At 38.0% G+C, this 18,370-nt stretch overlaps 1 protein-coding gene across 4 annotated transcripts in view; it reads right to left on the reverse strand.

The window, feature by feature from the left end:
• ZNF385B (zinc finger protein 385B) overlaps positions 1 to 18,370 on the reverse strand; it is a 109,931-nt gene that overhangs the window by 72,474 nt on the left and 19,087 nt on the right. The window contains exon 1 of one of the 4 annotated variants that reach the window (XM_059853204.1): positions 6,898 to 7,073. The exons of 2 other annotated variants lie outside the window; for them this stretch is intronic. The gene's annotated coding sequence lies outside the window, so the exon portion shown is untranslated. Of the gene's footprint in view, positions 1 to 6,181; positions 6,334 to 6,897; positions 7,074 to 18,370 lie in introns of those variants that run through there. One more of the 4 variants, XM_059853203.1, reaches the window with a different exon arrangement.

Below are 18,370 nucleotides of genomic sequence, written 5' to 3' on the forward strand. Positions count from 1 at the left end.
AAGACACCGATAACATCAAAGACAAGCTGTATTTGAAGATTAACATACATCCATAACATATGAGGCATAATGAAATGGTGTATTTAAAACTTAGTAGCTATTCACACAAAATTGTTGTGAGGTACACTGCACTAACATCAATGTGAAGCACAGCTAAATTTATTTAAGGAAACCTAAGGAAAAAAAACAGACATGTAACCTGTTCAGACAAAGTATGAATCTTTCCTTCACACGCCTGAAATTATTATCAACCCTTGAATTGCAGTGCTAGCAGTTTGCCTAGTATTTCAGCTCCTATATTTCTATTTTTAAATACCATAAATAAAGAACAGTGTCTGGATAAACCAGGGGTGAAGGAGTAGGGCTCTCAGACTACGTAAGAGCAGAGGGAGAACTGCTTTTAAGACAAACAGTAAACAGAGGTCAAATACATAAAGTTTTTAAAGTTAATCAAATCAAATCACAAAACTAAAGAATGATGCAGAAACTGGCAAACACACCTACAGATCCATCCAGCAACTTCTAGCAATAACCACTAAAAGCAGAGATTTAACCCCTGTCTTGCTGTATCAGCTAATAAGTTCCTTGCTGCACTAGTCTGTGAAAAGGTCATTTCTTGGTGTGAAGGCATAGATGTGGGAAGCCTTTCCCTCAAGAAGTCTGGCTGAGAGAAGCTGCAGTGCTGCCCTGGAGCAAGGGGCCTGGGCAGAGCACGGGAGAGCTGACACAGCCACCATGCAATGGCCTTGCAATAGCTCAAATTAAGAAACCTTGCTGCCCTTCTACCAAGTCCAGCTTTCATCTTTTTGATCCTTTTGGTGTGAACAAACATTCCAGACACAATTTAATTGGAGCTTGTATATTTTCTCAGAGGTCAGTAGCAGACACATCATTTTTTATGTTCATATTTCCTTAGGGAATTAATCCTTAGGGTATCATGGTTTTAAAATTCTGATGAAAGGCCTTCAAATTCCCCCTGGATTTGTATTCATAATTGACAGTATTACATAACTTTTAAGTACTGAATGACTCACAATTGGATACAAAATACCAACTCTGTAGAAACTTTATTATGCTTCTTAATATTTCTTACACTTTCTTTGCTCTGAGGGCCTAGGACTTCAATCCCTGATGTTTGGATTTACAAGAAGCAATTCCTCTCTTTCAAGCAGAAGCATTTCCTTTGTTTAATTTTAAAAAGCAAAGACAGAGAGGAGATCCCAATTTTTGTTACGCCTGCATAACTACATCTCAAAGTACTTCTCAGGCAGCTGTAACAGAAGGATTTCCCAAATCTTACAACTCCAGCTAGGAGCAAATAAATCCATAGGTTTGCAGACTTAGAATGTTAAATGTATCTGGATGAATCTTTTCTATTCAGACCAAGTATTAGAAAGTTTGAATGTGTGTTCTGTGGTTCATTTTTCTGTAATCAACTCACTTTCCTGGTTCACAAAAGCTGCTCATTCCTGTTAACTCAAAATGCTACTCAGATCCCAGTAACATATCTTTGGAACATTAAGACTATCACTAGCTCTTAAGTATCACACCACAGCTTAGTAAGTATTTACATTTAATTTGATTGGAATCCTGTAGAATGAAAGTTATTTACTTGTTTTTGTTTGCTTGTTTGTTCCATTATTATTAAGCTGTAATAGGATCCCATCCCATCCCATTATTTGATACTATTTCTTAATGGCCAAACTTGAACAGGGACTCAGGAAGTAAAATGATAGTGCTCCTAATATCCCACAGGCAGACTGCTAAAACAGTCAAGTGATACCATTTACAGCTGCTGGAACTAAGCATTTGGCTTAAAGTCCTCTCATGTAATGAAATGCGTTTCAAAGCACCCCATATGCACAGAGAATGCCACTACAAGTAGCTCCAAGGCTGCTGCCTGAAACAGAACAGTAACACCCAAATGGCAGAATTCCCAGTGTCACCTTTATGATCCTATCCTGGTGACCAGGACACAACCTGTCACTAACTTCACTGTGGGGCAAGCACCGTTCAACAAGTATTGTGAGTTGACTTGAAATAAACAATTATTAAATAAATATTTTAGTGAGGTTTTAAAGACTGTTCAGTTCAACCAGACAACAGCATTCCTACCTCTAATACCAGGATTAATTTAAAAGGAAATTACTATCTGAACCCCTTGCTGGACCACAAATGTTTGAGGCATAAATACTGTAAGCAAAGACTGTCCCTTAGTTTGATACACTGTGGTTATAATTAGGAATGATGAGATGGAAGAAATGAATGGTATTTCAAAAGCTAAATATTGGGAAAACCAATATCCAAAGCAATCTATTCAATAAAGCAGAAGGAAAGTGACCCATGGGAAAGGCAGGAAAATCAAATAGCTTAGGACTTTTAAAGGAAGATCAGAGAGTAATGAAATTAGTGAGGGCAGCCTATTTTCATGTGTTTCAATATCAGTTTCACTTATATTTCAATTGTATTTTTAATATTAAAACTTATTAAATGTATTTCAAATGTGATAATTACCATAATTTTAAAATTTAAAGAACACAGAACCACAGAGTAATTATGTAGTCTCTAACACTGCTCATCTTGAAGTATGTCCCTTACTATTGAGTATGCTCAGTGAAAAACTGATTAATTTTGTTCTACAGCTAGAATTCTACTCAATCAGAAATGTACATCACTCCCCATGGACTCCTTTGCACTCAAGATGCAAAACTAAAATGAAAATACCCCCCCTCCCTTTTATGAATTTACTTATCTTCCATTTAAACTGGACAAAGACCAGATTTTGTGGATTGCTGATCCTACTTCTATTCTCTCACATAGATTAATTCCTCTAGCCTTAGAGAAATTGTGGAAGTAAAGAATAAACATTGAGCAAGCCAGCCATGGCACTTTGAGCAGAAGCACAAGCCCTGGGAGAGTGTGCCCTGCAGCACATGAAGCAACTGATGGGCAGTGGAGATGGTGACCAGCCTTTTGTTTTAAAACATGACAGAAATACAACATACCCTTCAGAGGCCAGCTCCTCATCCCACTGCAGCAGGCAGCAAAGCTTCCAACAAAACCAGCATTACAAGATAAAAATTTCAGGGTAAAGGACAACTGTCACAGTGAACCTTCTAAAACCTGATCATCCAGATTTATAGCTCAGCAGATGCCATAAGCTATAAAAAGAATGGGAGAGAGAGATGGACACCCTACTCCCTCACCTCCTTACATCTTTACTGGCTGAACAGCTCTTCTTTCATTGCCATCAAAATCACACAAGCATATAAATACTTTTTCAGTTAAGCCATAGGACTGAGTCTATCCTTATTCCTCAATCTTTTCAAAAGCTTTAAACCCTTTGAATTACTATACAACTTCCTGAAGAAAAAAAAAAAAACAACAACCAAAAAACCACCATCACAACAACAACAACCACCTAAAAAGCCAAGGAACGTAGACAAAAGTATATATTTCCACATTCCTTTTAAAAAGTAATCACTGGATGTTGCTTGATAAATATGTAGAACTTTCAAAAGGAGAAGCTAATCTGTGCCTGACTTATGTGACAGGCACTTGCTGGAACTACTGCATTCTGCCCTTGAGTTTCATGAAGGTCTCCAATACATGGCAGCAAGAACTGCTTTCCCAATAACCCTGTAGGGCTGTATTCCTAAGTCATATTAAGCAACAAAAAAGTAATTTATGTCTCCAGAGTCTGCAATACTTGTAATCCTATTTTTAAATGTATATATGTTATACAAGGATGTAATCTAATTCAGTTTATTTGCAACAACAACAAAGAATACTTTAAATTGAACACAACTATAGAACTGTATGACAAGTTTAGCATTTCTGGGGGGCAATGTTTTGTTTTGGGGTTTTACTAGTATCAGCCTTTTCTCAATCAATCAAAATAGGCCATTCTACAGGCTTAGAACACCATTCCAAGCTGTTAAGTAGTGTGGTGGAAGGTATGAATGTGTAATGTGCTGAAAGGTATGCATGAGTGCTTCATTGAACAAGAAATACTGGTAACCAGGAGCAAGGTATAGGAAGATAAACTTGGGCTTTCTTTTGCATTGGACAGATGCCTTGACATTTAATAGTGTATGTATTGTTGTACAGTGACAAAGGGGAAGAGTTCAAAAAGCAATTTTCTTTCCTCCATTCTGAAAGCTCTTTCTTCAGGTTCCCCACAAGGATCTACAAAGAACAATCTGATTCTGTACTTATCAACTTCATTTTAGCACAAATCACAGCATCACCAAGGGCATTTTAGTTACTGTGTAAATACTTGCTAAAACAGAGGAAAAAAAATAAAAATCACTTCAGAAGTAGTAGCTTAGCTACACATGAAACTCTCTCCTTTCATACAATTACCACACAAGCACAGCCATACAAGGAAGGTGCTAACAAAGAAAGCAATGCAAATGAAGTTCTGCATGGACATGAAGTTCCAGCACAGCCAGCAGGTGGGTTTTGAAAATAACACACAGGAAGTACTCTGTGTTAATCATGGTGAGATGCTTCATCACTTGTGCATAACTGTACTGATCACTGTCATACCAGTCTATCTCTTCAAGTGAAGGAATCTGCTTTAACAGGGAACACTGGACATGGGTTTGGATTTATGCCCTAAGGGTGCATGTAAACGTTCTTTGGGGTACACTATACTTTGAAACATGGAAGACTGAGGTACATTTCTCTTTGCTAGTAACTGTTAATGAAAGGAGCTAATAAAACAGATCTCAACCACAAAGACTACAAAATCAAATTTAGTTTCATAGTATAGGCTGAACTTCACTATCTGGTTTGTATTACTACAACAGGCAGCACATTTAACTAGGAGGTTTGCACATTACTTTTTATTGCAAGACCACACTTCTCAGTAACTTATGTCCAATCTATTAGCTGAAGTTTTCCTTGCCTAGTTTAAATTTGTTATTGCTTTAAACTTCAAGTTATTTCTGAGAACAGCTATTATAAGTAACTTGAGTACATAACTTGAGTGCATATAAGCTTGAACAAATTAAAACTGATAGATACTACCTGATTAAGATTATCTGAAGCTGTCCACTGCAATGGAATCTTAAAGTTTTGAGGGAATTGCTCATCTATTCAATGACTTTTGGTACATGACAGAATTTGCTAAGCCTGTCCACCTAATCATTGGTTTACTGATGCACCTTCTGAAGTGTTGAAAATCATCTTTCCCCTATCCTCACCTTTGCCTTAGAGAGATTTCAGCAACCTCCCAGAAACTCTGACCAGCCTTTGAAAGGAGCATGTGACATCTAAAGCTGATGCCATAGCCAGCACCTTCACATACCTGGTCCCTACAACCAGTGCAGCAGAGGAAAACACCACCAGGGTAAGAGAGCAAAATGTCCACTCACTCTCAAACCCAAAAAATTTAGCTCAGCCCCAATATCCCAGTTTCCTCCTCTCATTCCAATGGACAGGTTTTTTTCCAGGAGTTTGAGGACAGGCAGGTTTTTCTGTAAACTATTCTCTGCAGGTAGCACATGTGACTAGCAATTGTTCCTACCCACTGAACTGAGGGAAGAACAATACTTTTCTGAGTTCTCACAGGAAGGATAATGAAAACAAGAGACATGTTTATCTTCCTCTTACAGGTTCCTGGATTCAGCAACTTTTGGCTTGCTTGAAAATTGCCAACTTTTCTTGTGAGATAATAACATTAGGCTTGTAGATCACAGAATAACAAGAAATAAAAGTATACTGTCCCCTGTCCTTTCTTGTCCCTTTCTGGTTTGTACTGAGGTCAGTGCATTCTTGCACTTTTACCTTCCCTCCCACAGTGAGGACAAAAATGTCCCTGAAGGCACACAGGACAAACAGATAAACATGACTGCAAAGAATTAGAGAAATATGTAAGTTAATCATACATAAAGAAACTCCTTTCTTTCTGCACAGCAAGCTGTATCAGGATCAGATTTTTCTTTAACTAATCTTCATTAGAGTCTCTCTAAAACACCACTGAAGGACCTGATCAAAATCCCAGAAATTGAAGCAAGAGAAAACTGTTCCAAATTTAACATACTGAAAAACAATCACTTGTTTTAATTGCACAACTCCAGTCCATGGCCAACAAGGTTCTGCAGAATTCAAGCCAAACCCCTCCCCAAGCAAACAGGTCTAGCTAAAAGCGAGTTGTTGTTCAGACAGATCCTACCTTCTCTTACCAGTTAAACCAACATTTGAAGGAGAGAGTGCTGCTTGTCTCCATGTTCTTTACTCTATTGATTGTTGTGTAAATATTAGGCTTCCTGCTTGTGGAGAAACCACTGCAAAGTTTCTTTCATTTCTGTTTGCACATTTCAAACTTGTGCATGTTTTAGAACAAGGAAGTTTATGTAATGTTCCTGAGAAAGTGCAGTACATCATGGCTCATTTTAATTCAGGTATGAATACATGACACAGATGAATTCACAAAACACTCCTTTCATCTGAAATTTAAGTAGTAACCCTTTTTCCCCTGAAGGTTTAAGCAGCTTTAAGTGATGAAATGATTAGATTTTTCTGTTTCTTTACAGCAGTGCTGGATTGAAACAGCTTTGGATAAATCTTTCCTGAATTTATTCAAATACAAATACACCATCAACCATAAGAATATTTGAATAAGTCATCCAAAAGATGTCAATGTTCTCTACAGCCATAGAATATAATTTTAAACTTTGCTCAAAGCATTTCAATATTACAGCACATAAAAGCATCTTCTCCCCAAAGGCCAAATTTTCAAGTACTGAACAAACCCAATTATTCTCCTGCAAAATCAAGAAATCTGTATATGCAGCTGGGATATTCATCTATCTAAACACAAACCTTTGACACAAATTTTATTTGCACACTGTTCACTATCAGAGCTGCATCACTGAAATTCTTGCTTACCTATACACGTGGCTTCATCTTTCCTTTTTAAATTACTCTTTAGAAGATATCATTGGGAAAGTGACAGCAGACTACTTCTGTGTGTATGGATTATCCTTCTTTACTCCCACAGGACACCTCCCACAAGTTCAGAGTCTTGTCCAAACCCTCCCTTTCCACGCTCCTTCCTGACCCCACGGCTGTCTCCTGTCCCTGTGACTCAGTTCTGGTCCCTGCTTCCTTGACAGCAGGGTCAAGACAGTCACTGGTACCACTGCAGGTCAGATGTCTGCCCCCACTTGCCAGCACTTGTACTGCTCAGCTCTTGCCAAAATTTGTTGCTTATTTGGTGCACAAGTTTGCAAGTTTTATTGGGTTTCCCTTCCCAACAGATTCTTTCTCTCAGTGTAACAGAGCTGCATGTTCTGCATAAAGCAGATTTGATGGGCTAAAACTGGAACTTTTTTGGTTAGTTGAGTTTGGTTCATTTGGGGGTTTGTTATTCATTGGGGTTTTCTTTTTATTCTTTTTTTTTTCCCCACTTTTTGAATAGACAGAATTTTCTCCTTTACTTTAATCCCAGTCCAACTGTCCCCAAAGGCTTGACATGATTTTTTGAACTCTCACTTTTCTCTCTCAGCTGGCAAAGCATTTTTTGGCTTGCCAGCTGCTAGCCAAAGCTGCAGGCAGATGATGCTTGGCAGCATGGACTGTCCACTGCCTATGTCTTGTCTCCCACGAGACAGAAACAGCCCAAGATTTTTGGGCTGTCTGCACTGCCCTGCAGAGTGACCCTTTCTGTGGGCTCTCAGATAAGCCATGCTGGCAAGCCAAAGATAAATGCAAATCTAGACATTACCATGATAATGGTAGCACAGGGAAACTGTGTCTGGTGATGTTTAACAAAGCATCTTGAGGCTGAATGGAAGATGTGGATTGCTCCAATTTCAGACAGAATTAACACATTTCCAAATAGAGATTGCAAAAATCAAGTAAATGAACAACAGGAACAACCCAATCACCAGATTTCTCTCAGGCTTCTCTGTTAAACCTGCTGCAACATGTATTTCTGTGCAACACAGCAAATGACTCTTGGGACTGAATCTGAACATACAAAATGACAAAGAAGCAAAGGTCCAGAAAAACCAGAAAGCAATTCCCTACAACAAAGAATCTAGCACCCAAGGTATAAAATTATGATCATCAAACAAAACATAGAAACAACTTCTATTCATACATGTGTCTGTGACAAAGGACAAGGGATAAATGCTCATGAAGTAGCTGTGTTAACAGTCCTGAAGCACATACAAACATGCAACCTAATTTGCTGATATCTCATCAACTCAACCAGATTAAGCTAAATTCTGCACTCATTTGAGATTCTGCCTCACAAAAGCACCTCTCCAGGCCTTTTTCTTGTTTTTAGAAAGTTAAATAAGGTGACAGTAACAAAAAATTATGGTCAATAATCACTCATCAGTTTAGGTATAAAAAAGAGAGAGAAATATTACATAGTAGTTTTAAAAGCAATGGAATCCTATAAAATGTAATTTTGTAATTTACTCCCTACCAAGGATGATCATGCTTACACAGAACAAAAAGTAATTGAAATACTCAAATCACAGAAAATGAGCGTTCCATTACTATTTATTTCAACAGCTGAAAAAACCTACAATGACATTCCTCTAGTCAAGGTTGCCCTGTATTTAAAAAAAAAAAAAAAAAAAAAAAGGTTTTTTTCTACAAGCTAATCATTTAACTATACACAGGACTTTGAGGAGAGAAGAGAGCTTTTATGTTTTTGACCTAACAAGGCATTCTAAGAGGAACTTTTTGAATGCATCATGCACATTTTAATACTGCAGTTAAGCAATGCTATATAATCTGCAACACATTAACAATTCAGAAGCTTAATAAGTTCAAGTCCTTCTTTAAAATACACATTAAGGCATTCCCTATTTCAAATGCTGCTAATATTTGTGCTTATAAAACTATTATATAAATAATATTGGTCAACCGATTTTAGCAGCATAATGATAAAAAAGAATTAAAGATATGCAAAAATTAAGCATTATTTTTTTTACAGTGAACCATCAGTGGGTTCACAAATAAGAAATATTTATTTTCATATTTAAGAAATACATTCTTCCAATGGACTGATTAATAAAAAATTTCACTTAGAGCCTTCCTCCAAAAAATGTCACGATTACCATCTAAACGGACAAAAAAAGTTCAAATGCTGATTTTGGCATTTGTATTTCTTTGACACAGTTTAGCCAATGATAAAAAATCTCTAAAAAAATAGATCACAGTCACCCACAGTGCTAGGATTTCCAAATTTGACTACTCTGTTCCTAAACTGCAGCAAATTAGTACAGCTTTCACTAATGGATTGCTATTAAAAATAAATCAGCCAAACATTTCTGCTTCCATACAGCTGGAGCAAGCATACAGCACTCTATTATGCAGCTGCTTGAAAGACAGATTTCAGCCTCCACAAGGAATTACTTACCCAGAAGCATGTTTCTCTTCTACAGTTAGTTCAGCAGAATACAAAGTTCTGCACAATAGATCTAGCAAAAGAAATGCTCTCACAAGCTCCTTTTTGAGCTGGTGCAAGCCTTGAGTAGGATTTGAACTTGTGCTGCTGAGAAATATGTCTTGTTCCACAAAGCTGCTGGGGCACTTTACTTCGCTCCCATTGGTGAATGATACCTCTCCAGGCTATGCACAAATGATGCAGACAGGCAGCAGCTGGTGCCACCTTAATTTGAGGTAACAAAACCATAAAAAAAGAGAAAGCAGTAACTGCTGTAAAATTTTTGAAGTTAATATATTTCATTATATCTGTTCTGCTATTGGTTTTAAACTAGTTGTCCATCTTTCAGCAAGAGAAAAACTCCTTACAGAACTAATACAGTGTGTCAAGGAAAATCTACATGGTAGGCAAGTTTTGCAAAAGTAAATGTTCCATTTTTCCATAATGTTTAATTTCATTACAGCTGAATTTGTCTGCTCTGATACAAATGACTTCTTTAAAAAAAATACAAATAGGGAGCTGGTTTGGGACTTTTTATTTAGCTCAAAAGTCACCCACAAGACCAACAGACATGCAATAAAAACATTCAGAATGCTGCTGCTATCATGACAAGTACCTACTGCCCAGTAAAACTGACCACAGACTATCTGCCCAAAATTAAAATTAACCTTTGCTAGGAAAAGAAAAAATATCCCTCTCCATATTATAGAGGGAAAAGGCACACAACCTCAAATCTGGGACTCAGATCATAAACTTCAAACCAAGAGGAACCTCTCTAATCTGCAGCCCCTCACCTCCCCCCTTCGGATGTGCCGTGTCCGTATACCCCAGCTGGAGTCTGCACAGAACCTCTGACTCCCTCAAAGAACTTTTTCAAGCATATCCTGGGAAGTATTCTTGATAGAAGGAGTATTATGAAAAATAATAATTAAAAAATTCAAAAGAGAGAAAGAGAGGACATCCAACATCATTAGGAACAGATTTTTACCTGATGCAGTTTGCAGGTATGTCAGATAATTCCTCACAGAGGACTAAAGATTACAGAAGTGATCTTGTATGCAATCCTTTGACTTTAATGCTTTGTGTTAAATATATAAAGATTTACTTAATCTTCTCATTTGTTTTCTATGAAAGTGAAGTAATGAGAAGAGAGGTAAAAGATGACTTTAAAAAGTCAACTTCTTGGAAGAAATTTCCATGCCTCTAGAAATACTGGACAGAATTTCTGTGACAAGATTAAATTTGTACCCAGTCCTGAATAAAAAATATTTTTCCAGTGACAACACTCTTCTCTAGTATGTGACTGTTGGTTACTCAAAACAGCACCTATGAAAATTCAGCTTAATCTTATTTTATTCTATAACCTCCTACTCCTCCCTTCTACTGAAGCAGGATTACTTTGCTAATTACCTGATAATATGACTTGGCAGTAATTACATAATTTTATGTCCTAAAATATTTGGTACTCTAGTCAAAAAAAAAATCCCCTTCTTAAAAAAAATAAAAGGGTTGTGGGCATTGGGAGTAGTGGAAAAAATGAATCAGCTTTGACATAAAAAGGCAAATAAAAATCAAACCAAATTAAAAATAAACTTCTTATTTTTAAGCAAATCTTGGAAGATGTGACTCATTCTCATTGCACACTTGGAATTGATAACACCAAACTTCTGTGAAATTTTATATGGGTTTTATATAGACTGATGATTTCACAAGATGACCAGTATTCTCAATAAATAATCTGTTCACTCATGCTGATAACAATATTAATAATTGCATTTTCTGTGATGATTCAAGGATTTTCTTTTTCAATTCCACTGTTAACTGCAGCAGAGTCTTACACACTCCATTAGCACGTGGTAGGCTTATGCATTGCAGCAACACAAAACAGCAGGGACTGGAACTCCCAAACGGGAGGCATAGCTCCCCCACTCCCTCAGTGACTGCAGGGTCTGGCTTTTTTGGCAGTGTTTGATGGTTCCTTGTTAAAACCATGAAAATGTGCCAGTTTTAACCATTTATCTAGTTTAACATGCCATAGCTCCATTCTATTTCCCCCCTAACAGCATAGAACACCCTGTCTTACAGAAGGCCAGACCTTGGTTTCAGAGGAAGGTCTTAGGACACACAAATCTCAGATTTAATGTGTCAGCCTGCCCCCAGCTCACATCTAAAAACCACAAACCATCACCATTTTAACTACAGTTATCTCTTCCCCACCCTTTAAACAATGCTAACTCCCATCTACTCTACTGACAGCCACTGTCCCAAGATTTTGGAGATGTCTTGACTTTTTTTGTCAGAGAAGGCCTCTTCAGAGACCCAAAACAGCACGACCCCCCACAACAATCATCATGTACTCTGGGTATTGAGGGCATTCAATGCACTTGTGCAGCACAACAGAGGTGCTGTGGGTGAGCAGGAAAGCAGGACAACAGCAATTCCTTTTGGAACAGCAGTCTGAGGCAGTCATGCAGCTACTGCATTATAGATGCAGAAGTCACAAGGGTGAGGATAGGTGGCTGGAAGAGAAAAAGGAGAAAGTGGAATACAGAAGAGAAAGGTGTTGGGGGAAGGTTTAAAGACAGCATAATATGGGCGAGAAGAACGCAATGAAAGGATGTTATTATACCAGAAGGAGAGATTAAAAGAAAGCAAAAACATTAGGATGAAAGCAAAAAGGGCAAAAAACAACATTAATTTTTAAAAAACATTTTTGTTTCCAAAAAGCTATGATGTGCTGACCTTCCAGAACACAGTGGTACAATGTTCACTGCAAGTGTCACACCCACCCCACACATCTAAGCAAGGGGAAGAGAGAGAGACCACAAGAGTATGCACATTAGAACCACAGAGCTACAAGAAAGGAAAGGCCTCTTGAAAAGGTTATCTGAGGGCAAATGCACTCAGGTGTCATTCACAAGCAGCTCCTATGGTCAAAGAAAGAAAAGCTGACACTGAACAGCTCAACTGCCAAGATGCTCAGGAGGTGTCATTTTTTTTAAAATCAAAGTTCATACTTTAAATTCTTCCCCTCTGTATTTTCTCACTTTTTTTGTGGAGGCAGGAGAAGGGACATTTTGAGCACTTTGAATAGGTTACTTATTATCTCAGCTAAAAAGTTTTACTAACAAACAAAAGTGACCCAGAATCCAAAACATCTACCCCAAACATATTTTTTCACTTAGATTCTATGTCCACCCCCCCGCCATGTTGCTTTGATAGAGGCAACTCTCCCTAGCAGACTGGAATACAACACGCTTGTATTTTGGCTGATTAGAAACTTGGTGACTTGTACTGTCAGGATGTGACTCAAGAGCAATGGACAGTCTATGTAGATGTACTGTATTTTCAGATTAAGCCCTGAGAAAAACCATCTTTCCAACAAGTCCAAAACGTAGCAGTCTGGACTCTGTAAAGCTTAGTGTCAAACAGCAACAGCATCCTACTGTCAAATTCATAAAAGGCTTCTCTGCATAGCCATGCTTGGATCCTTTAGGTTTTGTCCTTTGCTTTTCATATTAAAGCAGCTCTTGAGGCTTGCTGTTCCTGTCCTCAAGGTTTTCTCTTCAGTGCACTGTAGACTAGTCACATACAGAATTGTTACAGGAAATGTTTGCTAAAGGACAGTCAAGAAAAAAAATGGGCAATATCAGGTAATAATAAAAAAGCTAGGAAAAGGCAAAACTTAGTTGCTGAGGTTTGACATTATTATTGTACTACCCATCATGAGCCTTAATTCTCAACTTTGTTCACATAATATTTTCCCACTCATTTTCAGCAAAAAAATGCTACTGTTATGATCACAGACAGAAGGAATTTCATTTATCTTTCAATTAATTTATAACATGTAGAGTTCACTAATGAACTAGAAGCACCCTCCACAGACATTGACTTAAACCAATGACTAGTATGTAAAAAAAAAGGACCTTTATTCAACAAAAACCAACTACCCTCCCCTCTTACTGGAATAAAGGATCAGTAATCCCAACTCCATTAAGCATGGGTGATGCCAAATCATCCATAATTAGCTCTAAAATTCAAAGCAGGGCTCAAAGCAGAGGTGCAGTAACTTTGTCAGGAGAATACCAATGCCCTGGCAAACACGCCAGGAAATCTGCTGCCCATGCTTGAGTAGTATTTTAATACACTGCAATAATACAATTAATACAACCCCCAAGAAACATCCCAGTTTGAAGGAGGAAAATACAAGTGAGAGGTGAGGTAGAACAACCTGATCCTACTGTACAGGCACACAGAATACACAAAAGACATGGTCAAGCACCATGTCCAGTGGGTAGCAGTCAAATCCCTTTCACAGTAGATAAATTTCACAAGACATGATGAACTATCAGGGCTTTCAAGAAACATCTCAGAACAGAAAAGTATTCAATCAAAGATGCTCAGTTATTCTTCTCTAAGTCTTTCCCCCATCAAGTGAATGGCAGTGGATTGTGGTACAAACAGACACAGATTCAAAGCAGAGGCAAGTGACTGTATTCTCCTGAGCTCTTAAATCTTAACCTCCACCAAGACATCTGCACATCCAGTCATATATGTACTACAGCTTTTCCTTTTCCTGTCACCCAGCCCTCACTATGTTTGGCTCCAGGACAATTCAGAAAAGCAGTATTTAACTCTGCCCCACACTGTGCATTAGGCAGATGCCTCATGGCAAGCATATTCTTGAAATGCATATGTGACAGGACTATTAAAGCCTACCAGCTCATACTGGTATCTTGTACTTTTACTTACATGAAGAAAATTCTGTTTGAATATCTACTTCACCCAGATGCATCAAACTTACACGCATATTCACGAGTGCCTATAAGCTTAGCATTATATTGCATGCTAGATGAAATAATAAAACAGTATTCCTGTTCTAGTTTATGGTATTCAGAAAAAGAAAATTACCTACAGTGTATCCTCAAAGATGACATTTTAACTTCAACAGCTCCTCCCAGGACACTGGTGAGGTGAAAAATATATTCCCCATTTTATGAAGCATAGAAGTATTTCCACATGTAGCAACCAGATGTCACATTGTTTAATACATGCACCTCTGTCATGATGGGGAATGGTGCAGCCATAAGAACTTAATGTCAGTTTAATTCTCCCCCTGAGCAGGAATCTTCACAGAGAAATTCTTAAATCTTTCTCCAGCCTCAAAGACTGCAACAGGTTCTACAGGTATGCAGCCTTCAAAGTCCTTACAAATATCCAAGGCATGACACTCCCGTTATAAATGCACAGTAAAATCTATTTTTGTTCATTAATCACCATTGCCCCACCTCATCTGCTACTTTGATCTAAGAATTTGTCATTAAAATGTCTAGATGACAGCAAATGTTTTAGGAGTCATCCCAGTAAGTAGTTACTTCACTGCAGTTGGAAAAGAGAGAATGATAAACTTATTTTCTGCTTTGGATCTTGTATTCCAAAGCACTGGAGAAGAGGGTATTTCCTATGCAGGGTATGAGACAGCTTTAACCCTTCCTCTTTATCATGGGCACATAGATGCTGAAAGACTCAACTTTCAGTTCTCTAACTCCACACTGCATTTCTGTACAACCTTCATACAAATTTAGAATTGAAAAAACTATACTTTTGGAAGTAGCAACATTTTAACAGTCATATATATCCATCTCTTCTCCAGCATTTGCTTCCCAAGTTCATATTTATATACGTATATATACTTGTCATAATGACAAAGAGTTCCTAAATAATGTGAATATATGGAATCACAGAGGGTAAGCAGCTTCAAGCTAGTCTAAATAATAAAAAAGAGCCTTGATTATTTTTAAGATGTGTATTACAATAATGGTGAGATGTGTCAAAATGACACCAGGCTACACAGTGCCAACAGCACTCCATACACAAGTTCAGAAAGAATTCTTGACCTAAGTTATAGTTCAAGGAAGCAATAACAAAAAGAGATGCATGTGACAAATACATCAACTTTTCTGCAGAGTGAATGAAAGCATCTGTAACTTTCCCAAAGCCAAAAAGAAAGCAAGTGATATGTATTGCTTCATTATGACAAATCTCTTCTTCTAAGCATGTTCTATTCTGATCATTTTACTTCAGCCATCTTTACTGGAGCTGAAAAGCAGTTATTCCATCCCAACAGATAGACCCCAGTGACATTACTCCTGACATATATATTTTTCTTTTAGAAAATGATGACACACCATTAAAAAAAAAACAAAAAAAAAAAAAAAAAACAAAAAACAAAACCCTCAAAGACTCTCCGGTCCAATGCCATTTGCAAAGCATTTTGTTACTGAGGAAGAGGCAACACTCATGCTCCAGAAATTCCCAAACTGTGATGCAAAGAATTGCACACAGTCAGGTTGGGGAAGCTTTTGTCCTTAGGCAAAAGCATAAGCACTTTCAGAAAAAGGAAAAGGGAGCAGGCTACACAAGATTCAGGTTGCTGAAAGAACTTTTTACAGCTTGGGCAAGGAAGCATATTGTGGAGTATGTTTATAACAGCAAGAACAACTGTCCGACCTCCATGGAAATTATTTGACTTCACTATGGTGAATGCCTTGAAAGACTGTCTAACTTGAAATCCACTCCTTTGGCACCAGAAGTATGAAAACCCAATAAAGGCCATGGGAGGGGTGCTATAAAAATTTCCACATGGATAACTTTTTTAGTCGGCATCCTCTGTTGTTTTGGGATAACAGGCTTTAGCAAGTCATCAAATAGAAGCAGAGTGGGTCACAGCCACAAAAATGTTGCATTAACAAAAAAAAAAAAAGAGGAAGACATTAGCACCAACATGAAAAAGCAAATTCAACACAGTCTTCTGAGAGATTATTTAGCTTGAAAATACATTCAAATCCTGTGAATGACTGATAGCCTCAGAAATTATTAAAAAATCCCACAAAACAAACAAACAAACCAAAAAACCAACCCTTTACCCACTCCCCAAACAACTCAAACTCTTTTTTTGCAAGGACTGAGATCCAAACAGTTTGAACATAGGTAAAAAACATCAAGACAGTTTTACTGAGCAAGTGAAGGTATAAGAAATAAGCAATGCAACCAAGTATATTATAAGGTGAGCTAGCAGTTCAGACTGAATCCAAATTACCATCTGAGATTTTTGTTATGAAAAGCATAGCATCCTGATGCAAGAAGAAACAAAAAAAAAACTAAACCACATTAAAAAACACCCTTCATGACTCATAGGCTCACTAATTAAGGGATCTTATTGGAAGGCTTACCCAAAACATCAATATCTTTTCCTGTTCAGATTTTAATTTACCACCTCCTTCCTGAATGGACATTCTTGTTTAATGGCAGGTCACAACAGGAAGTTCTACAGGTGAAATCACTTCTGATAAATTGCAGGGGTAGAAGCATGTACAGCCTAGTTCTAAGCCAGGTGTTTCAACTGGGTGCAGGTATGACAGAGTATGACTGAGCATTTGTGTTCAGCCAGAATCATAAAACAGGCTGAGGAAAGTCTCCTGCCTTCAGGGGCTGAGTTGCTAAACAGGCAAATTCAAGAAACTTAATTTCTACCCATACTCTGTAAATGTGAAGTGAGATGTCTGTTCTGTGGACTGTATATTGGCTCCAATCTTCTCCCACACAGCCTCTTCGAGCTGGGGAGGAATTGCACATTTCACAAACTCCCTACCCTTCAATCCCTCCTCTCTTTGTCACTTTCTCTCAGTTTTCCTTTTCTTGCTCTTGCCATCTATCCTTTCTCTACTTAAATTCACACTCTACAGTTCATAACTACTATCATACTGGCTTCTCTTCCTTTGTTTTCTCTTCTTGTATACCAAAACCTTTTCCTTTCTGGTGATGCTTGATTTAACAGCCGGGTTTTTTTGGTTTTGTGGGGTTTTTTGTTTTGGTATTTTTCCTCTCCCCCATGCACTGCACAATGCAATCAGCATAACTACATTTCAGACCATGGGAAGGGAGAAAGCTGACAGAATGGAACCCCCCAGCACAAAACCATGCCAGGGCTATTTTGGACATGGAAGATGCATGTGAGATGCTGACCAAGGGCTCTGCACTGCACTGGGAGGATTGTTTCTGCGGTCAGGCAGCTGGATTGGTGTAGTAGGACACAGTCTGCTGTAGTAAATTTTTTCTGAAGCAGATGGATGTTGTTATTCAACAAAGAGACCAGCCTCTCAGAGCATGGTGACAAGTAGTAGCTCATTTTTATTTCAGCCTTAGGTGTGAAAGTCATTTAAACTGCTTAACTGGCACAAAGACATGGGGTTAATTCTTCTTGGCTGCCAGCCTTCTATTTCACAAAGTCATCAAATTGTGTACATGGGCTTTGCAGAGATGGCATGTGTTCAGACACATCAGAATTAGGAGTAGATTTACACCTGTTAAAATCCATGCTCTAAGGTTTGCAGGTTCACAGATACACCCAGTCATTCAAGTATTTCTGAGACTCCATAAGTATATATATCTACTATAAACACAAGCATATGCTCCCAAAGCTGTGTATGAACAAGTGCAAGATATATGGAAACGCGGCTGAAAATTTCCAGGCGTTGGATAGAAGACAAACAACGCACCCCAACTCCAGAAACAGCACTGCAGCAGGGGCTGTGCTGTCAAACCTCCACCTATACCATTTCAATGGAAAATTCCATCAGTTTGCTCTGCAGCTCCCAAAGCTAGCAGCTCTAAAAACATCACAGGAATTGCGCAGGTTATGTTACTATAGTTCAAAAACCACAGCAACATCACAGAACAACTACTTCATCCTGAAACATTAACTCTAAATCCTGTAGTATTTTATAAGCATTCTGTATACATCCCATATATATTCCATTATAGTGTATACATGACATCCTCCCTTTCTCCATCTGGATAAAATACTAATCTTGAAATTTTAACCTCGAAGGTTCTTCCTTCATACCTCAGCTGCCTTTCATCACATGCATTTGGGTATGTAATTTCTTCAGGGCA

This window comes from Haemorhous mexicanus, chromosome 8 (genome assembly GCF_027477595.1).
Source record: "Haemorhous mexicanus isolate bHaeMex1 chromosome 8, bHaeMex1.pri, whole genome shotgun sequence".
Classification (NCBI taxonomy): domain Eukaryota; kingdom Metazoa; phylum Chordata; class Aves; order Passeriformes; family Fringillidae; genus Haemorhous; species Haemorhous mexicanus.